General features: G+C 43.6%; 1 protein-coding gene and 2 long non-coding RNA genes across 3 annotated transcripts in view; 1 reads left to right on the top strand and 2 right to left on the bottom strand.

Annotated features, from left to right (window-relative positions):
• Nucleotides 1-9,167, bottom strand: part of LOC309526663 — a 66,513-nt gene extending 57,346 nt beyond the window's left edge. Inside the window, exon 1 of the long non-coding RNA XR_014216809.1 lies at nt 8,906-9,167. This is a non-coding gene — a long non-coding RNA (uncharacterized lncRNA). The remainder of the gene's footprint in view (nt 1-8,905) is intronic.
• The window catches only part of RAB11FIP4 (RAB11 family interacting protein 4), a 157,327-nt gene that overhangs the window by 53,642 nt on the left and 76,093 nt on the right, over nt 1-27,592 (bottom strand). The gene's annotated exons all lie outside the window — the stretch shown is intronic.
• Nucleotides 5,535-11,261, top strand: LOC309526727. Its single transcript, XR_014216885.1, has 3 exons — nt 5,535-5,776; nt 7,468-7,566; nt 10,562-11,261. It is a non-coding gene; the product is annotated as an uncharacterized lncRNA (long non-coding RNA).

The raw sequence follows: 27,592 nt of genomic DNA, 5'->3' as shown, positions 1-27,592 counted from the left end.
TATTCAAGTAATGCTAACTGTGAACTTAGCAACACTTTTTCATTAAGGATAAGAACCATCTCTGCGTGTATCATCTTCCAATACCAGCACAAATGTTTATATTTGCCCCGCAAATATGTTTGCCAGACCCTCTCCAATAAGTCATAGTGGAAAACATTTGAGACAGCTGTAAAGGTGTACAATACCGTCTGTGAATTAACTTCAACGAATTCTCCCTAATGTAAGCTGAGACTGATCAAAAGAGCCACACACCCCATATATTTTATTCTAATCTTTGGTTTGAATTTCACTCCCCAAACCCATATTGCTTTAAGGCTTGCCATGGAATTCACAGTTGCTCCTAACGTCTTACAGAAAGAAAGAAAGAAAGAGAAAGAGAGAGAGAGAAAGAAAGAAAGAAAGAAAGATATAAACCCAAACACTCTTCACAGCTGTCATATTACTGTGCTTCTGCTTTCAGAAATTGCTTTCAGTAACTTCCTTTTTTGAAAACCAACATGTTGTTGTGCAAACCAGTATTTCGTTATTGTACAAATATATACTAGCAAACAAACGGGAGGCGAGAGAATAAAGAAATGAAAGTGGGACTATTGGGGAAAGTATCCAATTTTTACACAAGCATTTCCCGGAATGTGGCCACCTTGTTACGATGTCCATGTCAAACAAACTGAGTCACAAATGGGTTCAAATTAGGAAAAGAAAAAAAAGCAGAGGTAGTTTGTAGGCTTCACTGTAGTCTGGAAAATCAAAAGAACACAGAATGCCAGGCTATAGCTGTCAGATATCTTAAATAAGTTCTACATCCTCTTTATGCAGAAATGGTCATTCTTTAATGAGGACTAACTCAGGCAACCATTAAAACAAACAAACAAACAAACAAACAAACAAACCTGTGGCATATGCATTTAGAAGTTATCACAATAGAAAAAGTGTGGTTTGGTCTTTTGTATTTGCTTTTCTCTTTGTTTGGCCAATACCTTTTCATGAATATTTGCTGCTTTTAAAAGGCACAAGAAAGTGTGTGTGAATCTATATTGGAAAGGGATACATAAACATAGGAAGCAGATGACTGGCTAATATAGTCACATGGCCACAACAATGGCTGCATTTTAATGTTATAAGCCATAGTTTATCATGACAGGAACAATTCTAGCCTCCCCCTGGGTTCACATTTATCGTGCAACTATGGAAGCTTTCGTTTCCATTTTGGATTAGCCACTGTTTGTTGTTTCATCTGAACCCAACAAACTTTGGTTAACCTTAACTATGGTTTCTTTGAAACAAGCAAAGTTTCAAATTTTGGTTTATGAAACTGGCTTTGTTTCCGATAGACGATACCTCAAATTAATTCCTGTTTAGTGTTGCATCTAGCCACTAACTTCTGCTTCACTGTAAATGAAGGTTTGTATCTTCTGCTCTTTGCTGTGTTGAGGGAAGGTTTGCGTGAGAGTCAGGAGTGGGAAGCGAGGGTTATTCCATCATGACAAACATCATTTATTGTGATTTTCCAAATGCAGCCCCTGCCTTTGCAACTACAGTGGTACCTCGGGTTAAGTACTTAATTCGTTCTGGAGATCTGTTCTTAACCTGAAACTGTTCTTAACCTGAAGCACCACTTTAGCTAATGGGGCTCCTGCTGCTGCCATGCCGCCGGAGCCCGATTTCTCTTCCTATCCTGAAGCAAAGTTCTTAACCTGAAACACTATTTCTGGGTTAGCGGAGTGCTTAACCTGAAGCGTATGTAACCTGAAGCGTATGTAACCCGAGGTACCACTGTACAAGCCTGAGAAACTAGGGCTGTTTATAAATAATGTGAGATTCCCTAGATGCTGAGAAGGCTACAGAAAGGTAATCTTGAATTTATATGTTGTACAAATTTGCATTAAGGGTAACACAACAGGGAGTTGGGTATATGTTTAGCCTGGAAAAGAGGAGACTCAGAGGAGATAGGATATCTTCATATATCTCAAGGGCTGTCACTTGGAAGATGGAACAGCTTATTTTCTCCTGCTCTGGAGGGTAGGAGCTGAACCAATGCATTCAACATTCAAGAAGGGCAATTCCAACTAAACTTGAGGAAGAACTTCTGACAGTAAGAACTGTTCAGCAGTTATGGACTCTCCTTCCTTTGAGGTTTTTAAGCAGAGCTTAGATGGATTGTAAGAAGATCAAACCTATCCATTCTGAAGGAAATCAGCCCTGAGTGCTCAATGGAAGGACAGATCGTGAAGCTGAGGCTCCAATACTTTGGCCACCTCATGAGAAGAGAAGACTCCCTGGAAAAGACCCTGATGTTGGGAAAGATGGAGGGCACAAGGAGAAGGGGACGACAGGACAAGATGGTTGGACAATGTTCTCGAAGCTACCAGCATGAGTTTGACCAAACTGCGGGAGGCAGTGGAAGACAGGAGTGCCTGGCGTGCTCTGGTCCATGGGGTCACGAAGAGTCAGACACGACTAAATGACTAAACAACAAGGATGGCCATTTGTCAAGGATGCTTTAGTTGAGATTCCTGCATTGGAAGTTGGACCAGATGATCCTTGAGATCACTTCCAACTCTACAGTTCTGCATTTTAGTATTTCTATGAATCTGTTCCTTTTTTCACGTTGATTTGACACAACAGTAGACTGTCATATGCAACAGATTTCAAAGCACACCTAAAACTCCTAAAAAAGCAGATTTTGTCTCAAAGGCCAGATAAGAAAGCAATCATTGCTCAGCAAATGTCATTTATAAAAACGTGTGTGTGATAAATAAAAAGAACCCGTCAGGCACATTTTTCATAATTATCCTGTAGATTTCAGCGTGCAATGTCTCCAGTTACTCTTGATCATCCAGCATTATTTTGAGACCTGACAGTTTATGCTTTTAATGGAATTCCAACTTGTGCTGGGTTAGCAAATATACTGGCAATCAATGTTTAATAATAGCTTTACTGAAAGCATGTTTTATTAGCTATGGATGCCCAGGTGCCATATAGTAATGTACACGAACCAAGTGTGCCATTAGTAGACCAGGGCTGTATGATTCATTGCAAGGCAATAATTAAATAATAATAATTGGCATCTTGTTGATAGAAATTTACCAAAGTTACTACAAACTGTGTCTCTTCAATGGATCAAGCCCTGTCTGTAGAGTGTTATATGGATTTAAATAAGCTATGAGTACTGTCAGATGTATTCCCCCTTGGCTTTCGGTAAAGCTTTGTGCTTTACTACTTCATATTAATTAAGTAACCGTATGAAAATCTGATTTTTCACATTGATGCAAATGCAGAAGGACACCACTTTCACTCAAATGAAGACATTATGCAAAAAATTAATGCATTGGCAATTCCCAATGCGACGCGGGTGGCGCTGTGGGTTAAACCACAGAGCCTAGGACTTGCTGATCAGAAGGCCAGCGGTTCAAATCCACATGGCGGGGTGAGCTCCCGTTATGCAGTCCCTGCTCCTGCCAACCTAGCAGTTCGAAAGCACGTCAAAGTGCAAGTAGATAAATAGGTATCGCTCTGGTGGAAAGGTGAACGGCATTTCCGTGCACTGCTCTGGTTTGCCAGAAGTGGCTTAGTCATGCTGGCCACGTGACCTGGAAGCTGTACGCCGGCTCCCTCGGCCAATAAAGCGAGATGAGCGCCGCAACCCCAGAGTCGGTCACGACTGGACCTAATGGTCAGGGGTCCCTTTACCTTTACCTTTACTTCCCAATGCAGAGGTGTTAAACTCAGATGGTTGTTTCCTACAATTCATGCACAGAGTTCTGATCACCTAACAAGACTTGCCTTTCCTCTCCTTGCGTGCCCTCAAAATCTGCTATGGGGTGTACCCCACCTCTTTGAAGCAGATATTGGGGGTAAATAGGGACCAGAAGGAGAAGTTGCATTGCGACAGACTGCTGTGTTAGTGGAACAGCAGCGTTGGCTGTGATCCAGAGGTAGGATTTTTGAACAAAGCATACATAAAATGATTGCTTCAAGTCTGAATTTTTCCAGGTAGTTTTGGATGCATAAAAATGACTATTGTACTAGTTTCCTTTTCACAATATGGCAGACAGTCCTTGAGCCATACCTGGCTTTGGGAAGAAGGTGCGAGGGCCCCAGCAGGATTGTACAGCCCTCCTACCTCCTTCTCAAACCTGGGCAAGTGCTAACTAGGCTTTGGGAAGGAGGGAGGACTCTAGGACTCCTGTTTATGGAAGCTTTTAATGTTTAATAGGTTATTGTACTTTAGTGTTCTGTTGGAAGCCGCCCAGAATGGCTGGAGAAAGCCAGCCAGATGGGCGGGGTATAAATAAATAAATAATAATTATCCTCACCCCTCCTTCCCATAACCAGGCAAGTGCTTACTGGCCACCCTCTCTGCTCAGTGTCCATTTCGGGGGCAACCCGTCACTATGGCCTAAAACTATCTCTGTCGGACTCCTCTAGTTTAAGAACAGTCGGTTTAAGAACACTCCTGTTTACAAACTATTCAGTTTAGGAACTCCGCAAAACCGGAAGTAGTGTCCCGGTTTGCAAACTTTACCTCGGTTTAAGAATGGAAGCCAAACGGTGGAAGGGCACCAGCGGCGGCAGGCCTTATTAGGGAAAGTGCACCTCGGTTTAAGAACAGTTTTGGTTTAAGAACGGACTTCCGGAACGGATTAAGTTTGGAAACCAAGGTACCACCGTAGATGTACCACTTGTTATGAAATTCTACTCAATATATATATATATATATATATATTAATAAGATATTTATTAAAATTTTCAAAGTATTACAAAATAAAAATAAAAAAGGAAGAAAATACAAAATAAAAATAGTTAAAAACAACTCATTCTTTCCATTACTTATTTTTCATTAGCTTATTTCCCGGACCTCCTCACGCCTCCCTTTTTTTTATTCCAGTTCAGTTTGTTGGTTCAGCAAATCCTTACCCTCTTTGTTTATCCTAGTCTTTAATCTTAAGCTATTGTAACGTTAAATTTTTACCTATTAATAATCCATTTTTCATATTCCTTTATAATATTGCAGCTGAAAACCCCTTAATTTCTATCCAACATCATTCTAACATTCATTAATTTTACAATATTTCTGTAAATAGTCTTTAAATTTCTTCCAATCTTCTTCCACCGACTCTTCTCCCTGGTCTCGGATTCTGCCAGTCATTTCCGCCAGTTCCACGTAGTCCATCACCTTCATCTGCCATTCTTCCAGGGTGGGTAGATCTTGTGTCTTCCAATACTTTGCAATGAGGAAAGTAATTCTACTCAATATTGAGCCAGATTCCAATGTATAGTTAGCAGAGTAAAAACTTAAACATGTTGCAGGATTCCCCAAAAAATAAGATCAGAGGCAATTGTATTTCATCCAGCAGAGCTTTACTGCTCCTGAAGGCAAATGAGCATAATGGTCACAAATCCAGCACATTCAGGACTGGTACTGTCCATGAGAAATCCAGTTGCAGCAGACTTAACTTAAACATACAATAACTTATAATAAAACTAAACCTTAACACTATATACAGAACACCACATCAGAAGGAAAAGAGACCCAGGCTCCTTCAGGCCTTACTTTTATAGTCAGCATGATCTTGACAGAAGAAATAACAGAACCAGTTTAAGCCAGCTGTACTCAGCTTCTCTGAAGGAATAACCCAAACATCATGAACCTTTTGCTTGTTTCTTTCACACAGAGAAGCTTCCAGAACCCTCTTGAATTCATTAGAATAGGAAAGATCTCGACACATCAGATCAATCCTTTCTGCACTAAGAAATGAAAACTGACACAACTAAGGTAAAAGATCTTCCACATAATATTTTATTTCATCTTTATACTTGGAACCACATTTTAAATTTCTGGATTCATTCATTCATTTATTGGGATTACACTAAAATAACCACCCCAGAAATGTATGCTATCTATTGTACCAGTATCACTGAATTGTGGCTCCGACCATAAATACGTCACTGTGCGTTTAAAAAACCCCCACCATTGGTATGTGTGGATCTGATTCATCAAACTTCTGTAGCGGCTTCTTGGTTGAATTAAGATTTTCAAAGCTCCCATTCCCCCGAAATCCACACAGAAGCAATAAATTATTCTTCCAAAGCAAACCAGGCCTTTAATTCCAGGCTACATAAGTTATCAGTGAGAAACAAGAGCTGCAATGTGAGGAACAGATACTAATTAACAACAGAGATAATGTAGAAGCTGAAGCCACGGTGATCTGATGAAATAATATGGAAACTTGTTTATGCCTCAAGGCTCTTTAACCAACTTCTTTATGATGGGATTTCTCAGATTACTTAGCACTGATGTATGAAGCAACGGTATATAATATAATAATATGAGATAATATGAAAGATTTTAATAGTGTTTTTTTCCATAGGAGGGAGTTGCATTCATTAAAAGGAACTTTCCTTAGAATTCTGCCACAGAAGCATGTTAACTGGGATGCAAAGTTTATTTTACTGTGTGAGCAACCTAGAGGGAGGGAACGACCAGAAGGCCCTTGGAGCTGGACCTCAGGTTTAAAGGTCAGCACCAACACTTTGAATTGTGCTCGGAAATGTACTAGAAGCCAATGTAGGTCTTTCAGGATTGGTGTTATATGGTCTCGGCGGCCACTCCCAATCACCAGTCTGGCTGCCACATTCTGGATTAGTTGAGGTTTCCAGGTCACCTTCAAAGGTAGCTCCACATAGAGCGCATTGCAGTTGTTCAAGCGGGAGATAACCAGAGCATGCACCACTCAGGCAAGACAGTCTGTGGGCAGGTAGGGTCTCAGCCTGCGCACCAGATGGAGCTGGTAGACAGCTGCCCTGGACACAGAATTGACCTGCACTTCCATGGACAGCTGTGGGTCCAAAATGACTCCCAGGCTGCGCACAGTTACCCCATTCAGGACCAGGGAGTCCTCCACACCTCCCCGTCCCCCCCAAAACAGTACTTCTGTCTTGTCAGGATTCAACCTCAATCTGTTAGCTGCCATCCATCCTCCAACTGCCTCCACACACTCACACAGGACATTCACCGCCTTCACCTGGAGTTAAAGAGTGGGTTTTTCCTAAGAAGCCAGGCAAGGGGGAAACAATCCGTGCTTTCTAGGCACAGGACAAGCAGAATTGTGGGTGAGCCCCGACAGCTGCTGATGCATCATAGCAGCAAACAAGTGTGCACTGTGTGAGCCACTGATCTCTAGTTTCAAGTCTCCTGTGCAATTGATGGAAATCATGGAACTGAATGGGAACGCCATGGCCCTCAAGACAGTCACTGAGCCCAGGACATCTGGCCCATCCTTCTGTCAGGTTGTGGTGCCTGACAGAGTCACGCAGGGTTCATGCGGGCCACAGGGAAGAGAATAGGACATGGCTATTGTTGAATGCTATGGCCCTATTGTTTGCAGGAGGAAGGGGGTCATTAGGGAGACAAGCTGCTATAATGCGGCTTTCAAGGGGGACAATGGCGTGTTTGTTTTTTAACAGGAGATGTCATTGGAGTGAAACAAGGACCACCTCCTTGAAGCAACTCCAAAGCCGACAGCACAAACCCTTTTATGAGACAGATCCGTGCAACTTGAGGCAGTAAGGGCAGACTTTTGAAAATCTGTTTTGAATGCACAGAGATTATTTCTATGGAGCCAGTTCAGTCACCTCCCTACCCCAGTGTTAAATCAGTGTGGTGTGGTGAATTCATCTCCGCACCTCCTTGTTTAAGAATGTGATTTGAAAAGCAATGTGTGTGGAGGTACCTATTTTTTGCTCTATAAGACTCACTTTTTCCCTCCTAAAAAGTAAGGGGAAATGTGTGCGCATCTTATGGAGCGAATGCAGGCTGCGCAGCTATCCCAGAAGCCAGAACAGCAAGAGGGATTGCTGCTTTCACTGCGCAGCGATCCCTCTTGCTGTTCTGGCTTCGGAGATTCAGATTTTTTTTTTCTTGTTTTCCTCCTCCAAAAACTAGGTGCGTCTTGTGGTCTGGTGCGTCTTATAGAGCGAAAAATATGGTAATGGTTTTGCTGCATTTCAAGCCACTATGTAAAGGGACCCCTGACCATTAGGTCCAGTCGCGACCAACTATGGGGTTGCGGCGCTCATCTCGTTTTATTGGCCGAGGGAGCCGGCGTACAGCTTCCGGGTCATGTGGCCAGCATGACTAAGCCGCTTCTGGCAAACCAGAGCAGCGCATGGAAAGGCTGTTTACCTTCCCGCCGGAGTGGTACCTATTTATCTACTTGCACTTTGACGTGCTTTTGAACTGCTAGGTTGGCAGGAGCTGGGACCGAGCAACGGGAGTTCACCCCATCGTGGGGATTCGAACCACTGACCTTCTGATTGGCAAGTCCTAGGCTCTGTGGTTTAACCCACAGCGCCACCCGCGTCCCTTCAAGCCACTAGCCCAAGTCAAAAACAAACCTCAAACACTTCAAGGTCAACTCTATTTTTCTTACTTAGCTCCCCTACTTCATCTCCCACAACTTCTGCTTTGCGTGGCATCTCATCTGAGGAAGAGTTCTGCAGAACTCAGAGGCTTGCGTGCCATTTTGAAATGTTTCAGATGGTCCTAATAAGATGCTTACTGGCTGTGAATTTTGGAGTATTATTCATAATGCTTTGTAAAAACAGGACACCCTGATTCTGTGCTGAAACGTTATCATAGAGTTGGAAGGGACCATGAGGGTCATTTAGTCCAGCCACCTTCAATGCAGGAATATTTTGCCCAAACACGGGGCTGGAACTCCCGACCTTGAGGCTGAGAGTCTCATGCTCTACTGACTGAGCTAATCACGTCATGGCTTGATTATGTGGCTGCTTTGGCTGTTGCAGCAGAGGAAGACATTTGTTGTGCAATAGCTCTTCCTGCTCCTTTGCAAAGAAGAGCAGAGGAGGCCTGGTCATTTCTGCTCTTCTTTGCAAAGAAGGCCTACTGTATTTTTCGCTCTATAAGACGCACCAGACCACAAGACGCACCTAGTTTTTGGAGGAGGAAAACAAGAAAAAATATATTCTGAATCTCAGAAGCCAGAACAGCAAGAGGGATCGCTGCGCAGTGAAAGCAGAAATCCCTCTTGCTGTTCTGGCTTCTGGGATAGCTGTGCAGCCTGCATTCGCTCCATAAGACGCACACACATTTCCCCTTACTTTTTAGGAGGGAAAAAGTGAGTCTTACAGAGCAAAAAATACGGTACATCTACGCTGCTGTTTCCCACTTCACAGTACTAAAGGAGTTAAATGGGTATAACACACACACACCCAATACACGCGCGCACACACCAATTTATCAATATTAAAAATATTATAATAATGTACTTTTTAAATTAAAAATGCATAATTAAGTTTATAAAGCAGCTGGTTTTCAGCCTAAAGCGCAATTCTGCAGAACTGCCAGGCAGATGGGCATCGGGAATGCTCCCGCCAAGCCTACAGCAAGACTCATTGCATCTTCCTGCTCCATCCCTTCCTACCACTGTTACATCAGCAAACCCAAGAGCAGGGGTGGGCAACCTAAGGCCCAGGGGCCGCATCCGGCCCAATCGCCTTCTCAATCTGGCCCACGGATGGTCTGGGAATCAGCATTTTTTTACATGAGTAGAATGTGTCCTTTTATTTAAAATGCATCTCTGGGTTATTTGTGGAGCATAGGAATGCGTTCATATTTTTTTCCAAAATATAGTCCAGCCCACCACATGGTCTGAGGGACGGTGGACCGGCCCACGGCTGAAAAAGTTTGCTGACCCCTGCCCAAGAGGCTCAGTGGTTTAGACCAAAGCACCACCCATGTGGTCCTTGGACCAAACCTTATAACTTACTGTGATAGCATCAGTCAAGCCAGGGTCCGGTACACTTATTAGCCCAATTGAAACAGTCAACTTTGCAGTCAGTTTTGCAGCAACATTGAAGGGCAACTGTCCACTACATAAAGATAAAAAACCTCACCAGTTTTAAAGATAAAAACCCACACCAATACTATGGGCTTCATTTCAGTGTTCGGCCTCAGGGAGGTGTTTTTGTTTTTTGTTTTGCAAACAACAGGTCTTGCCAATGTTAGCAACTGATATATACAGTGGTACCTCTGGTTAAGAACTTAATTTGTTCTGGAGGTCCGTTCTTAACCTGAAACTGTTCTTAACCTGAGGCACCACTTTAGCTAATGGGGCATCCCACTGCTGTTGCGCGGCCGCTGTGCGATTTCTGTTCTCATCGTGAAGCAAAGTTCTTAACCCAAGGTACTATTTCTGGGTTAGCGGAGTCTGTAACCTGAAGTGTCTGTAACCTGAAGCGTCTGTAACCTGAAGTACCACTGTACCACATATTTATTAACTCATTTCTGGCACTGAGTATTTTTTGACACAAGATCATGTATGCACTGAACCAATAGGACGGACAAACAGACAAACTTTTAAGACCTAAAAACAAGTATATTAAATATACTGGCTCTCCCACCTCCCCAATTTTTCAAAGTTTGCTTGATGGCCCTCAGGCCGCTTCCAACTTTATAATTCTATGATTTATTTTTGTGTGTGAAGTCCTGCAATTCAAAAAGCTTTCGCTTGGCTTTTATTGGTTTTGTTTTTATTAGTGCTCTAAATGCTTCCATGGATCAAGAGCAGAAACATCATCTTAGGCTAGACAAACATCACCCTGGGGAATCCTTGGGGCTCATCTCTTGAAAGCATGGGATCTCTCGTTTGTCAGTTTTAATAAAAAGCTACTAAAAAAATAAGTGTGCGCCATGTGCTCTCAATAAAGGCGAGACCAGATCAATCAATGGCGAACACAATCTGCTCAGTTTGCCACCCGCAGCAAAAATCTATATAACACACGACCTCACTCGAGGGCTCCCTTCTCCATTTCACTTTTCACGACACAATGAAGCCACTATGCTCAAAGCGCATCTTGTACATCTGGCCACTTCACAGTCACATGTTTCCCTCCATCCAGAATAAGGCTGGAAAATACCGTATTTCAGCCTCCACTGAAATCAGCGGCGCTTACTTTCGAAGAAATGTGCAGCCCATCGGACTGCACAAGCAAATCCACACAACTAAGTTTACTACAGGGCTGCAAACTAGGGGTTTCTGCCTAGATGTCTTGCTTCAAAAAGCAGCGCCAGCCCCATGCAGTTTGCTGCCAGATGTCTCCCCCCAACAAATTAGGACCGACACTTTACAACCCTTCCTGCTGCATCAGACAATGATTCCCACCGTTCTCTATGCTACTCCAAGCTATGGTATTACTGGAAACAGGTTGCCAGAATCTCCTTCTGCTCCTCTCTGCTTCCGTTTCTTAAAGAGGTTGAGAAGTGATGAGGTTGAGAAAGAGATTCAGTTACCGTATTTTTCGCTCCATAAGACGCACCCGACCATAAGACGAACCTAGTGTTTAGAGCAGTGTTTCCCAACCTTTTTTGGGCAAAGGCACACTTGTTTCATGAAAAAAATCTCGAGGCACACCACCATGCCAGATGGGGAAAGGTCACTTTTTACTTATTCACTTTTTGAATAATAAGAATTATACGTCATGGGGGGGAGCAGGATTTTAGAGATGTTTAGGTGGGGCATGGCCCAAAAAAAGGTTGGGAACCACTGTTCTAGAGCAAGTAAGAAAGCTACCCCAGAGGGGGAAGGGTGGATTGAAAAAGTGGAATGAGGACAAGAGCCTATTCTTGTCAGGCTGCTGCTACACCCACTGGTCTTCCAATTGATCCAAATTGGGTCGCAGTGCCAAGTGCAACCGTGCAAACTATATGGCCAAAGATTTAAGAAGCTGGTCCCCCAAGTGCAATGTGTTTGGGTTCAGTGTGGAAAAAGTTGACAGCGGCGGGTCTGCACTTGGAGGGCAGGAGCTCTCCAAGGCAGGGATCGACGCCGGGAACTGATGTGCCTGGGATCCTTTTCGTGCAAAAACACACCTACACTCTGCCCGCTGAGTCACGACGCGGAAGCCTCTGTGGTTGTTTGATGCTTGTTCAGCATTTGGCGGTTATTCTGGGGGGTTGGGGGGTGTCTGGAAGAGGGGCAGCCCCCCGCCAAGCCCCTCGAGGCCCCGTCTCGGCTGCCCCTCGCCTCCTTCCCACGGCTCCCAGGGCTCCTTCCAGAGAACAGGAAGGCCCGCGACCTGGGGTGTGTGTATCCCCCCCCCAGTCTCGGGCGCCTTCCTCACCTGTTCAGCGGGGATCCCAGGGGCTCGCAGGCATCGGTTTCCCCCTCCGGGACGAGGCGCAGGACTCCTGCCAGGTCCGCCCGGCACTCCCAGGAGCAGGCGGCCGACAGGCGGCCGGCGGGCGCAAAGGGGCCTCCAGCGGCGGGAGCTTTTGCGAGGCCAGCTACCGCCGCCAGGCTGCTGCCACTCGCCATGGCAAGCAGGAAGCCCCCCGGGCTCTGGGCGCCAAGAGGATGCTACGCGGCGGGACCATACGCGGGCAGCGGAGAAGAAGAAGGGCGGCGGGAGAGGGGCGGTTCTCGAGGGGGGAACTCAGCTTCCCAAGATCGCAGGGCTCACCGGACGGTTCTTCCCCGCAGGAACTTCTGCCCTTCCGCAGCTTCAACCGTAGACGTATTAGCATATGATAGGATGAAAGCTGGCCATAGAGAAAAGGCGAAGTTTGGCTGTCCGCAGCCTGGATTCCCGGGTTTCTTTCGACGTTACAGCCCCGTGACGTCAGCGCCACGCAGGCAGCTAGACAGCGAGAGCCCCGCGCTGGGCGGCCTCTCCTCGCCGCCGCCGCCCCGCCTCTCGCCGCCCGACTCGCCCGCCTCCCTCCCACGGCACACCAGGCAACGTCTCGCGGCACACTAGTGTGCCGCGGAACACCGGTTGGGAAACACTGGTTTAGAGGAGGAAAACAAGAAAAAAAGTATTCTGAATCAAATGTTGCTGAAGACTTCCCATGGCTATCCCTGAAGCCAGAACAGCACACACATTTCCTCTTACTTTTTAGGAGGGAAAAAGTGCATCTTATAGAGCGAAAAATGCGGTATTTACAAGTAGGGTTGCCATATTTCAACAATTTAAAATCCAGGACACCTCAAAAGTTGAGCTTTTTATAGGAAAACCCCAAAGTTGTGGAGCATTTTTAAACGAAAACACCAAAAAAAAAAAAAGCCTTCCGGAAATCCCCCCCCCCGGACATCACTTCCGCCTTTAAAATTCTGGTAGAATTTGGAAAAATCCAGACGTATGGCAGCCCTATTTACAAGTATGTTAGAAAACAATGGGTAGAATAATTGTTCAATTTGAACACATTAGGAAGGAGGTCTTGGGCTGCGCAAACACATTTAATTCTAGAATCTGTGGTGATGGAGTACTTTTTTTTTACATAGTCCACACACAACCTATATCTAGTGCATATTTTTGCCCTTGAAAAAGTGCTTATTGAGAAACTGTTTCATTGCAATAATAAAAGCTAATTGCTGATTATTTCTGTCTTATCCCCTGTGTGTCCAGACATGGGCAGCCCTAGCAATTTGAGTATATCCCCACCAGCCTAATGGCATTGTGCGTGGGGCATTTTCCAAGACTGCAATCACCACCTGCTTCGACATTCACCTGCAGCACGTGCAGGGCAGAAAAGGCATGGGTAACCTAATCAAGGTGAGGGTTTTCAAATGAACATCAAGCAATCTTACTCACCTTTATGGATGGCAGGCTGTAGAATAAATCCAGGCTGAACCACAATTGTGTAAAAAGTGAGATCACAGTCATTCTGAAACTCACCTACAGGTGGTACCTAACACCAAGAAAACTAGCGCTAATATGCCCAGGAACCTCACCAAAATGCTGGAGAGGATGCACCTCCACAGGCACATACCTTCCCATGTGGTGGGAGTGCCCCAAAATCCAACTATTCTGGACAACAGCTATAGGAGAAATATGTAAAATAACTAAGCAAGTATTAGAAATGACCCCAGAATTGGCCCTACTAAACATCTTCCAAGACAATAATGCACATTTACACCACAAAGAACTCATAACCCACCTAGTTTCAGCAGCCAGAAACACCATAACCAGACACTGGAGAGATCTGTCAGGAGTAAGCATGGACCCATGGTATGGGAAACAGCCTCACTAGAAAAATTAACCAATAAACTGAAACTGACACAGGAACAAATAGAAGAAGATGCCTTCACCCCGGTATGGCTTCCCTTTATCACATACACAGCCCAACAAGACGATGACAAGAATCCACCAACAACATACAAATCAGTATGGATAACCTGATCCAAAACACCCACCCACCCCACTCAGACATGAAAACAAAGATCACCACAGCCAATCACAAACAAACAACCACACCCTAGGCCCGGGGTCTGTAACCTTTAAGACAAAAAGAGCCACTTGGACCCGTTTCCGAAAAAACAACAACTGGGAGACGCTAAACTCGTCATTATAAAAATAACTTTTTTGTCACTTTTAAATTATTTCTTTGTTTGACCCCTCAGAATTACTCCTCATAGAAATAAACCTTAAATTAACAAGTTACCTTTTTAGTGTGTGTTCTTCACTCCCCTTCAAAACAGTGACCAGCGTACATGCCCCCTTTCAATGCAGTGACCAGCGTACATGCCCCTTACAATGTAGCGGGTGGGCAAGAAGGTGACGTCGGGACGGTGCATGACTAACGCACGCACCGCCCCCATGCGACGTCACAGCCAGTACAGCGCCCGCCACAGTGGGGAGTGTTGGGACACACAATGCGCCTCCTCCCCTCGCTAGTATCCGCCCCGGAGCCGTGGCAAAGGTGTAAAAAAGCCACATGCGGCTCCGGAGCCGCGGGTTGCAGACCCATGCCCTAGGCCAACCCCCAACCTCTCTCACCACCAAAGAAACACAAGTGAATAGCAGAGAACCTGCACAAGCGACGCTGACACAAAACCCCATGTATATTAAGTAAAATAGAAACATCGGCACCTGACCCCACCCCCACTCACCTCTCCCCCCTCCACCTCATTCCCCCTTTTCTTCCTAATGTCTCAACAACATTGCACATACTTTTGTAAACCAAGAAAATTTTCTTGGTTTACAAAGAGAGAGAGAGAGATCACAGGGCAATCAGATGCAGAAAAAGTACATTGATAAATACATATTTCACCAGGTTAATTCACCAGGTTTTGATGTTTTTGATGTTTTGATGACTTCGACTTCATGGTTCAAAACTTAGGGTATGGTGCTGAATTGTTAAGTTCCACTTCTGGCATTGGTCTACTGTTTGATACTGCATTACAATGGTAATGTAAATATGTAAAGCAGGGGCAAGTCGCAGGTCTCCTTGGTGCCTTCCCGACAGCAACTGGCTTGGGGATCCCAAATAATACAAGCGGGGCTGTGACACTGGCAAAAAGGTAAAGGACCCCTGGATGGTTAAGTCCAGTCTAAGGCAACTATGGGGTTGCCTTGGTGATCATCTTGCTTTCAGGCCGAGGGAGCCAGTGTTTGTCCACAGACTACTTTCTGGGTCATGTGGCCAGCATGACTAAAATGCTACTGGTGCACAGAGGACCATGATGAGTGCCAGAGCGCACAGAAACGCCGTTTACCTTCTCACCGCAGCGGTACCTGTTTATCTACTTGTGCTGGTGTGCTTTCGAACTGCTAGGTTGGCAGGAGCTGGGACAGAACAACGGGAGCTCCCCCGTTGCGCAGATTCAAACCTCTAACCTTCCAAAAAAGCACCAGACACACTAATGGTACCATGCAAATTGCTATTGAAACTGTTCACGCTTCATGTGTTCACTTGCAAATCCCTAAATCGGAAAGTCAAGTTTGGCTTCTTAGAAGCTGCCATAGAAAAAGAAAGATATGGAATAGTCAAGCTATTCCAAATCATTGCAATCCATTACAATTCACCTCTTGAAATATATTGGCACCCACCTTGTTAACGGATATTCATACTGACACCTATCAAGCTGGTTGCTCTCAGCCTTGGACAAAAAGGAACACAATTTGCAGGCGCTGGCAGAGGTGACAATTCAGTACTTTCCTACAACACCTCATTACACCACAATTTAATCTCTCCTTCTCTGCCTCCCCCTCCCCCCATTAGCTGGGAAAGAATTGCCTGAGCATTTCTGAATACCACAGAAGTCAAAAGTGGCACGGCAAAAAAAGAGAGAAAGATAAAGAGAGTGGGATGAGGGACTCAAAAAAGAAAATGATGTAGAGAATAGAAAATTTATAAAGGAACAAAAAAGAGGAAAAAAAGAAATAACAAAGATACGATATGTTAGAGGAACATTGAAACAAAAAATAACTAGAGAATGGATAATATTCAACAACTATGTAAAACTTTATTGCACAAATAATTCCATATTAGCAGAAATTGAGTTATATTTGTAAAGAAAACGATTAGAGGAATATATACAAAGTAGAAAGAAATGATATTATACCATACAAATCTGTGTTAAAAAAGAATGTTTATATTACAGTATAATGAGAAGGATGGGAAGGATTGTGTCGATGAACACTTTTATTGTGTAAATAATGTTGTCTTTTTCTCTTTTGATTTTTTTTACTTCGTATCTTTGTTATTTCTTTATTTTTTCTTTGCCTCTTTTTTGTTCCTTTATAAATTTTCTATTCTCTACATAATTTTCTTTTTCTTCATATGTAAAGAGACAGCGTACAATGTTTGAATAGATATGTAAATTTTTAATCAATAAAGAATAATATTTTTTTAAAAAAACAAAATAGGGGAGAAAGGAGGAGGTATTTGCCTATAACCACCTTCCAAATATAAAAAGGACAGGATGCAAGAAAACCTCTTTTGGTGGAATCTGATAGGAAAGAAAGCACTACTGCGAAGTTCTTAGTACCAGCAGCTTCCCCCAGGGAAGAGCCACGCTAGATATGATGGCTTATGAGTGTGTTTGCAGGTAAGCTCACAGCCCACCAATAAACCACATTCAAGGTGAATTACAACAGTGGCTCTTCATTTCTATTCTGTATTACTGAGCCTGGATAGCTCAGTTGGTTAAAACAGGGGCCAGCAAACTTTTTCGGCAGGGGGCCGGTCCACTGTTCCACAGATCTTGTGGGGGACTGGACTATATTTTGGAGGGGGGGAAATGAATGAATTCCCATGCCCCACAAATAACCCAGAGATGCATTTTAAATAAAAATAAAAATAAAAATTTATTTATACCCCACCCTTCCTGGTTCAGGAAACCACGCTCAGGGCAGCTAACAACAAATTCAAAACACTTAATTGATGCAACAAAAAAACAGCATAAAATACAGTATAAAGCATAAATAACAATAAAATCAAAAATCTGTTTGGGGGGAAATCCATCCAATAAACATTAGATGATCACCAGGGCTAGCTGGCTAAATTAGTCCCACTTGGGCCAGCGAGGAGACCAGGAGAAAACCAGCTGTGGGATCCCAGAGCAGGCAATCTTCACAAAAAGGGGAGGGGGAGGGAAGGAAGGGGAACAAAAGATCAGGCCAGGTTCAAATTGAAAGCCAGGCGGAATAGTTCTGTCTTACAGGCCCTGCGGAAGGAAGTAAAATCCTGCAGGGCCCTGGTCTCATGGGACAGAGCATTCCACCCCTAAATAAAAGGACACATTCTACTCATGTAAAAACACACTGATTCCTGGACCATCCGCAGGCCAGATTGAAAAGGCCATTGGGCCGGATCCGGCCCCTGGGCCTTAGTTTGCCTACCCCTGGGTTAGAACATGGTGCTGATAACACTAAGGTGCAGGTTCCATCCCCGTATGGGACAGCTGCATATTTCTGTATGAGGGGGCTGGACTAGGCGATTCTCAGGGTCCTTTCCAATTCTATAATTCTATGAGAGCCAGTGTGGTGACGTGGTTAAGAGCGGTGGACTCGTAATCTGGGGAACTGGGTTCGCGTCTCTGCTCCTCCACATGCAGCTGCTGGGTGACCTTGGGCCAGTCACACTTCTCTGAAAGTCTCTCAGCCCCACTCACCTCACAGAGTGTTTGTTGTGGGGGAGGAAGGGAAAGGAGAATGTTAGCCGCTTTGAGACTCCTGAAGGGGAGTGATAAAGCGGGATATCAAATCCAAACTCTTCTTCTTCTTCTTCTTATGAAGACAGCTCTGACTGCAGTAAAAAGGGGGTTTCTCCCCCAGTCCTTCTTAAACTAATCTTTTCAACATTTCTTTCTTTCATTCAGCTGACTTCGTCACCTGAATGAAATAACACTTACCTACTCAGATCCATTTACGGCAGCATTATTATTGCTGTTGTTGTAGGTACCCAGTCAGCGGTTCTCAACCTGTGGTCCCCAGATGTTGTTGGACTACAACTCCCATAATCCCTGAGCTCTGGCCTTGCTAGCTAGGGGTGATGGGAGTTGTAGTTCAACAACATCTGGGGACCCACAGGTTGAGAAAGGCTGCTAGTAAGTGAAAACAGGTCAATATCCACCACTACAACTGATGGACAGTCCAAAAGGTCCCATCTCTAACCAATGCATATTTCATTTGAAATTTCAACAGCTGGTGTTCACTATTTCAACAAGCCACAACAAAATGAATTCAACATTTCCCTCCCGATAACATTTCCCACTACGATATGCAAGACTGAACCAAAGGATATATTTTTCAATCACTTATAACAGAGAGTTTGGGCCATTTTGTGCAAACACCACAGGTGCCGTTTTAAATGACGAAATTGCTTCTCGACAAAAGGCACTGCCACATCTATACTTAATGAAGCAATGTATAATTTATCACATGATGTGAACTCTGTAATAAAATTTCAGAATGTAAAAGCCAGCCCTCCTTTATGATTTCCTAGAGATAACTCTCATAATGTATACAAATAATGTTAAAAGTGCCAGGACCAAAAGGGGTAATATCAATTTGCATGCAGTCCTTTAAAGAAATGGAAGAAATTGATTTGCTGAGAATTCAGAGAGAGAGAGAGAGAGAGAGAGAGAGAGAGAGAGAGAAAGGGGGGGGGGAGATTATTCAGCCCAGACCAGATACCACTGTGTTGGAGATTACTGTTTTGGTGATATAAACATGGAGTCACTACTGTAATTATGCCTCACATGAATCAGTGGTCTGGAAAAACATGGCAGTTCTTATGCGCTTGATGGTTTTTGATCAAATTTACATTGATATCACAGATGGAAAGGATCTGCTTCATCATGTGCTATGACTGTAGTGGAAGAGATCTGAACAGCGTCACTTGACACAATACTTCCTGCCTCCCATTTCAATTACATTGTCCATCTCCCAGTGAACACTCCATGGAGAAATGCAATTTAAACTGGTGGGACACAAATTGCCAGGAGCAAGTCTCCTCCAGCACCATAATTCAAAAGCATCAATTCTTCAGTGATCAGCCTTCTTTATGCTCCAGCTTTCACTTCCATGCATCACTACTGGGAAAACCATAGCTTTAACTATACGGACCTTTGTCGGCAAGGTGATGTCTCTGCTTTTTAAGATGCTGTCTAGGTTTGTCACTGCATTTCTCCCAAGAAGCAGGTGTCTTTTAATTTCGTGACTGCTGTCACCACCTGCAGTGATCATGGAACCCAAGAAAGTAAAATCTCTCACTGCCTCCACTTCTTCCTCTTCTATTTGCCAGGAGGTGATGGGACCAGTGGCCATGATTTTTTTTTTTTAATGTTGAGCTTCAGACCATATTTTGTGCTCTACTCTTTCACCTTCATTAAAAGGTTCTCTAATTCCTCCTCACTTTCTGCCATCAAGGTTGTGTCATCTGCATATCTGAAGTTGTTGATATTTCTTCTGGCAGTATACAAATTAAAAGTGATGGTGATGATGATATCTCCGCCACCACCTGGTCGATTTAGGGGAGCGTGGTTCTTGCCAGCTGCTGACCTGCTCACATTCTTGGCCCTCCTCTTTTAGGACTGCGTGTTAAATGCATACAGCATAGCTGCTCTGGAAATGTTCTGCTCTTCCCATATTTTAAGCTATTCAACCATTCTCATCTGATACCTTTCGGTTTTTTTCCCAAATGCCCTTGCTTTGTTTATACCTCCTCTAAACACCAGTGGAGTTTGGATATGCATGCACATTAACTGCTGCAAACCCAAATTGCTTTCAGAACAAGCTAATTGTCTGTGTTTAATTGGCAATGAGCATGATTTAAAGTCTTTGCATTTTATTAGTCTCTCTAGACTACTGATGCATACATACCACCATAGAGAGACTTTGCTCTTTTTACATGGATACAGCAATCTCCCAAGTGGAAGGAAACAACTAGAATAACTTTCCAGGATTTGACAATGTTGCTGTTTTTTTTATTAAAAAAAATAAGGCACTACTATATAATAAATAAAAGGAATGTATAGGAGTGTTCTCTCCATTCTTGGTGCTTTTGGGATGCATTTTGGTTCTCTTAATACCACTAATTAGCATTCATTTGCGACTTTATGTGCTCCAAGGAAGAAGCGTTGCTGGCATCGCTCTTAAATTACAGTGGATAGTTTTGCTAAAATCCAGCTCAGCTCATTAAAAAAAGAAAGAAAAGAAAACCCAGCTGAGCAAAGGTGGATGTTTTAGAAAGTTTCCTAAATTAGCTGGGATCTGGATTTCCAAATAACTCAAAATGAAATAGAAACTGGATCCATAAAACCACTTTGTCTCAAAATTATAAACAAATCGCAAACACAACCTTAAAACGCTCAATAGAGCTAAAAGGTTTTGCTCTATGATCTTATTCATCTTATTGCCCTATGATCTTATTACTCTGGTAAATATATGTATCATATATAACACACAGAGGGAGAAATGAGGTGTTTTGAATTCAAATATAATTTAAAGGAATACAAGAAAATATGAACGTAAACCAAAATAACACCTGCACATACAAAGAAAGTAGTAACGACAATGTTGTAAAACAGCAAAAAAAAAAAACCTAGAACAATGTTTGTGTGTGCAAAACACCTCACCAATTAGGTCTTACTACATTTTTAAAAAAATCTGTATTTCTATTACGGTATTAATGCTGCTATAGGAATTCTAAGGTGTCATAAATAAAATGAATGAAGGTACCTTATGTACATAAACCATTTGTCTGAATTAGCATAGGAGAGCAATCCTGAAGCCATCTTGACTCTTAAAGACCCCAAATATTTCCTCCCCTGATGGTTCTTTTCACTTACAAATCCTACACATCCTGTCTTAAGGGCATATTTTGTGTATGAATAGGGTAGGCCTGTGACCTGGATTCAAAAACTAAGGTATTTACTATCTCAAAAGAATGGATCAGCCCAGGTAATGCATTCAGTGACCATTTGACATAGGACTACCATCCGTCGCGGGTGGCGCTGTGGGTTAAACCACAGAGCCTAGGACTTGCCGATCAGAAGGTCGGCGGTTTGAATCCCCGCAACAGGGTGAACTCCCGTTGTTGGGTCCCTGCTCCTGCCAACCTAGCAGTTCAAAAGCACGTCAAAGTGCAAGTAGATAAATAGGTACTGCTTCAGTGGGAAGGTAAACGGTGTTTCCGTGCGCTGCTCTGGTTCGCCAGAAGTGGCTTAGTCATGCTGGCCACATGACCCGGAAGCTGTACGCCGGCTCCCTTGGCCTATAGAGCGAGATGAGCACCGCAACCCCAGAGTCGGCCACGACTGGACCTAATGGTCAGGGGTCCCTTTACCTTTTTTACCATCCGTCCAGAATTTCCCGGACATATACAGGATTCGTCCATCAGAAATAGTGTCCAGGCGGAATTTCCGAAAATCGGTAAAAATGTCAGGGAAAACACATACGTCTGGCAACCATTTGGGCAGTGTTGGTTTTTGTTTTTATTTTGCGAATTTCCTTAAAAAATGCTCAACAACTTCATTTTCATTTTATTTTTAGATTTTGGAAAAAGAACTCAACAACTTTTGTGTCCGGATTTGCATTTTTTTGAAAGATGGAGACTCTATTTCACCATTATCAGGTATCTTGTTAGGCAGGAGACAAGCAACACTCTCAAATTTCTGTAGTAGATTGCCTCTTTTTGTGATGTGTGTGTGATGTTTTTTTGGGTGGTCTTTGGTTAAGGGGTTGGGCAATTTCTAAAGTCTTTAAAAGTTCTTGCACAGCTTCGTTTTGGGTCCTTACCTCCTTGCAAGGGGGGGGGCAGGATGGGACTCTGTTGCATCAGAAAAATAAATATCTGTTTTCCTTTCACTGGTTCCTGCCTCCATCCATTCTTCTCTGACTGAGAACGGACTTAGAGGAAACTGAGTCCTTTGATGGAGAGGGGCTGTAAAAGGCAGCCCCAAATTTTTCTAGAACACTGCTTTACTGCTATATTTAAGTTTTAGTTAGTAAAAAATGATCATCTTATGGATATTTTAATCACTGTTGTATTTGTCAGCTGTCCTGAGATTTTCTCATTTATATACATGTTTATTAATTTTTAAGATACTAATTATTATTCATACAGCAAAACTTCTCATCTTATACAATAATTTTTGGACTTCCGTCAACACCTCTGATGATTTTCCGTTCTTATCACTTATTATGCATTTCTTAATTTCATATTACCTTTAATTATCTTTAAATAAAAATTCTCCTCGTTATCTTTTTTGCAACATTTCAAATAATTCACCTTACAAAACATCTTGCAAACCTATGAGCGTAATCTGTTCATCACAATTACTTTTCAAATAATCTGTAAATTTACTCCAGTCTTCTGAGAATCTCTGGTCCCGCAGGTTTCAAATTCTTCCTGTTAGTTTATCTAATTCTGCATAGTCCATCATTTTCACCCTCCATTCTTCTTTCGTCGGTAATTCTTCTTGCTTCCAATTTTGTGCCAATAATATTCTTGCTGCCGTCAGTCCTGAGAAGCTTTTCAATACCTTGCATTTCCAGTTAGGATGGGATTTTCTCCCCAAAATCTTGCACAGCTGCTGCCGGAAAGTATAAACAATCTTGTGCCCAGAGGGACCAATGGTCTGACCTAGTACAAGGCAGTTTTCCATGATCCCAGTACTCTTAGCTGCCTGCCAAACACAGGCCTCAGACTTTGCAAATATGGGAGGAAATGAGAAGTAGCAAATGGTAAGAGGTATCAAGGTGACCGAGATAGTCTGGCAGATGGGCAAAAGCAAGCATATGCTACCTAAGGTTGGGTACACAAGCAAGCCTGGGGGGTGGACCCAGCTGTTAAGTTATCTAAGCCAAATGACATGAAGGCCACAGTATAACCTGAAGTCATATTGGCAGAGTGTCTCGCATGCGTCTGCTATAAATAGCGTTGTTACGAAAGGAACGTGTACAGAGGAGGGTAGCCAAGATGATCAAGGGTTTGGAAACCAAGCCTTATGAGGAACGGTCGAAGGAGCAGAACATCTTTAGCCTGGAAAAGAGGAGAAATGATTGCAACATACTGCTTTTTTTTTTGTTAGAGCGTTTATTAATTTTCCAATAAAAACATCCAATTGACATTCAAATCATTATCATAATCCAATAAAAAAAAATCAAAAAAATATCCAATGGTCTTCTAAATTTAGTTCAGGCCGTGGGAAGCCGCAAATTAGAGCAACATACCTAAACAGCATCTTAAAAAGTAGAGACATCACCTTGCCAACAAAGGTCTGTATAGTAAAAGCTATGGTTTTCCCAGTAGTGATGCATGGAAGTGAAAGCTGGACCATAAAGAAGGCTGATCGCCGAAGAATTGATACTTTTGAATTATGGTGCTGGAGGAGACTCTTGAGAGTCCCATGGACTGCAAGAAGATCAACCTATCCATTCTGAAGGAAATCAGCCCTGAGTGCTCACTGGAAGGACAGATCGTGAAGCTGAGGCTCCAATACTTTGGCCACCTCATGAGAAGAGAAGACTCCCTGGAAAAGACCCTGATGTTGGGAAAGATTGAGGGCACAAGGAGAAGGGGATGACAGAGGATGAGATGGTTAGATAGTGTCTTCAAAGCTACCAGCATGAGTTTGACCAAACTGCGGGAGGCAGTGGAAGACAGAAGTGCCTGGTGTCCTCTGGTCCATGGGGTTACGAAGAGTCGGACATGACTAAACGACTAAACAACAACAGCTAATACTGGAGGAAAGGTGTGGCTTGATTTAATTATGGCTGTGGCCATCTTGCAAGATGCTGAAAAAGATGGAGGACTACCTACGGAATACCACCCTGCCAAGCAATGCCCATATACTTTCAGCTGCTAATTTCTGAAGATCAGAGCCCAGTACCAGGGATGGGGGAACAACACCTAGCAGGCCACTTCCCCCCCAACCCGAGATTAGACAGACAACAATTTCACATAAAATTAACCCAAGCAGGTCCAGTTATACGCTATCTCATACCGGGTGCGTAGATGTGTTTTTATTTGCATGCTATTGTATGTTGGACAGTATTTTATTTTATAGTAAGGTTCCGTTTCTAATTTAAAAGTTACTTTAGAAACATTTACAGGGCAATTGTGCCTTAGCCTCTGGGTCTTCTTTAGATGGCTCATGCACTTTCTGTACATACTAGAGTCCCTGTGTGAGATAAGAGGCATTGCTGCTAGAAGAACTGAACGTGGACCGGAACTTGTTGCAATCAATTTCAAGGTCATGATCCCACTTGGAATTCATTTATTTCTTCTGGAGGTGTCTTCTTCTCTGGCGATCACTTGTAGCCAAGTAAGATTGTCTTCCATGAACATGGTCTTAATAGTGCATCCATAAGTGTCTGTGGAGGCCAATTCTGGATCCACATGTCCTTCCACAGTGCGGACATTGGTTTCCGGGAGGTAGTTGATCATGGTGTGGATTTGCCAAGCGTGCCTTCCTCCTAGCACGTTTCTCCCTTGCGTCCTGAGTTCAAGTGTCTTCAAAGCCCATGACACCTTTGGTAAAGGCTGTTCTCCAACTGGAACGTTCGCAGGCCAGTGTTTCCCAGTTGTCAGTGCTTATACTACCATTTTTTAAGATTTGCCTTGAGAGAGTCTTTGAACCTCTTTTGTTGACAACCAGCATTATGCTTTGGAATAGAGTTTGGAATAGAGTCTTTGCTTTGGAAGATGATATACAGGCATCCGCACAACATGACCAGTCCAATGAAGTTGATGTTGAAGAATCATTGCTTCAATACTGGTGATCTTTGCTTCTTCCAGTACATTGGCATTAGGATTCTGGCTAAATTATGCAATGCAGGTTCGATTCCTGTATGGAACAGCCGCATATTCCTGCATCTCAGGGGGTTGGACTAGATGATTCTCAGAGTCTTCTCCAACTGTATGATTCTATGCCAGTGTAAGTTGGCTGTTGGTGCTTCTTTTGCATATGTTAACTACAGAGCTGGAGCTCTAGCAAAGAATAGTTTAGGAGCTATCCCCAACTGTATAGAAAACCTTTAACCTTTGTTCTAAACAAAACCTGCCCTTTTTCCCTTATGGGGTATCCAAGAGCCCATATAGAGTCCTTACGTAGGTTCCCTATTGGTAGGAGAAAATAACAGAGGCCAACCAGAGAATATTGAGAAGCAAAGCAGCTCGTAAGCCTGATCTTTATTGATCTGTTGCAACAGGGTGCTCCCTTCACACGCAGGAAAGGAGGAGGAACCCAGGACAAAGGTGTGCCTGCCCTTATATAGACATTTTAAATTCCCTGCCCTGGAGCTCAAGGCCACCCCTCCATACATCATACATACATCACAGAAGGGGTGTAACCCAAGACCACCCCCCACAAACATCACAGAAAAGGCGGTCTACAGCAGAAATCTGAGTGTGTTGTTTATCTTGCCTGACAGGTTACCTGTTAATGCTCACTTGATTGGATACCCTGGGGAGCCTGGCCAGTCTTTTGTAATGATAAATACTTAGTTCCTGAGCCAGGTCACAGGCTCACCCTATTCAAACACAGACATACCCTTAAGACAGGATTTGTGAAGGATAAGACAATGCGGAGGCGTTTCCATTTTCCTTTGACCTTGCAGAGAAAACATTTGGTCAGTTTGGGAATCAAAAATGGTTTCAGGTCCAGTTTGGGAATCTAAAATGGTTTCAGGTCCTGTGCTGATCTATGTACATTCTTGGTTGGTACATTTATTATATATCTAAGACCTTAAATTTCTTATCACACCTTTTTAAAAATAATAATAATAATAATGAAAACCAACAAGCAGACAAAAATTACATAGCAGCAAGAAAAGCCAGCCAGCTAGTATAAGTGCTAGCTTGCCACGCAGGGAAAAAGAGGTTTCAGCAGCAATGCCCTGATGTACTCCTTGGTCTTACATTGTTCCATGTGTAAAGGAATTCATGTTATCCAACTATCCATATGGCCAGATCAGCTTGTGTGTTGTGTATCTACTTGCTTCTGCTGTGTGGGCTTGAAGTCGAGCCTGACCTCTGCTTCACCCTGTTTTGTGCAACACAATATGCCCCACGGAGGCCTGGCCAGAAGCAGTTTCTGGGCTCAGAAGCCTGCAGGCACTAGAATGATGGCCAATTCCTTTTGTAGAGGAAACAATGGACACCCACTCCTCTTCCAATCTGCATAGCCGAGTCATATCCAATTTGCATCAGGCTAATTTCACTTTACATAACAGCGGATCTGCGACCAAGATTACCAGGAAACACATATACCCCCATGCATTAAAAAAAGAAAAAGTGTAAATAACAGAGGGTAGTGATACGGAACGGGGGGGGGGGGCAATGTCTTCTTCACTACAATATATTTGCTCAATTTCTCTAGGACTCCATCACCCCTCCCCTGTCCTCCATAATCTCTCAAGTAATACTGTCAAAATCCTGTTACAATGTATCCACTCTGTTTCTGCTTTTGCTCTCTAGTACAGAGTGGCTTAGAAATCACTGAAATCTTCAAAAATTGATATAAAATCAGCCGTGGTTCTGATCTGCTCGTTCTCGGTGCCATTCAACTCAGTTCCCCTTGGACTCCATGATGCTGTCCCTACTTCCATAATCCCCAAAGCGGCAGGTCACGTACGCAGGAACTTCTTAATCCTGTCAGATAGTTTTGCAAATCCTTCCTTCGGGCAATACTAGGTGACAGACGATGTATATTCCTGGCCCATTGTCTTGCCACCACCGGTACTCAATAAATGTGTATCTATGTATATTTCCCGCTCCGCATATCCCCCCTCCCTCATCCGAAAATGCTAATTAATGTAATCCCACCTTTTCATAATGTATTCATGACGTGTAAAGTATATTCATGATGTAACTTGTGAAACCCAACCTTCCCATAATGTATTCGTGACGTTTCATGCACTGTATTCTGGGACATGGAGGGAAATCTCAAAAGTTCATGCCACCCCTTTCTCGCTGTTCAATCTCGCCTTGAACCTGTTGCACAATAAACTTGGACCTTCTGCAGTTTGCTCCTGTGTCCGGCTGAGCTCATTTTCTTCCGCAGGGACCCACGGACTTAGTCCGATGAGCTGGGTGGCAGAGTAACCCCGCACCCAGATTTTTCCGTAACAGTTGGCTGCCCAACGTGGGGCTTGTGGTTCTCCCAAGCTGCTGACTGGGGGCCCCGAAATCTTCAGCCGGCTCCGGGCCATTTTGCCTGGGAAGATCCTTTTGGACCCCCAGCCATCTTCTGGGCGGTAATCGAAAGCCCTAGGAGTTCAGCCGGGGAGCAAAAGAGGGATCCAGCCGGCTTATTCATCGATCCCGGGATCATCATAG

This window comes from Podarcis vaucheri, assembly GCF_965113315.1.
Source record: "Podarcis vaucheri genome assembly, chromosome: 2".
Classification (NCBI taxonomy): Eukaryota; Metazoa; Chordata; class Lepidosauria; order Squamata; family Lacertidae; genus Podarcis; species Podarcis vaucheri.
Note: the sequence above shows the minus strand (reverse complement) of the source record. Positions and strands in the feature narration are given on the sequence as shown.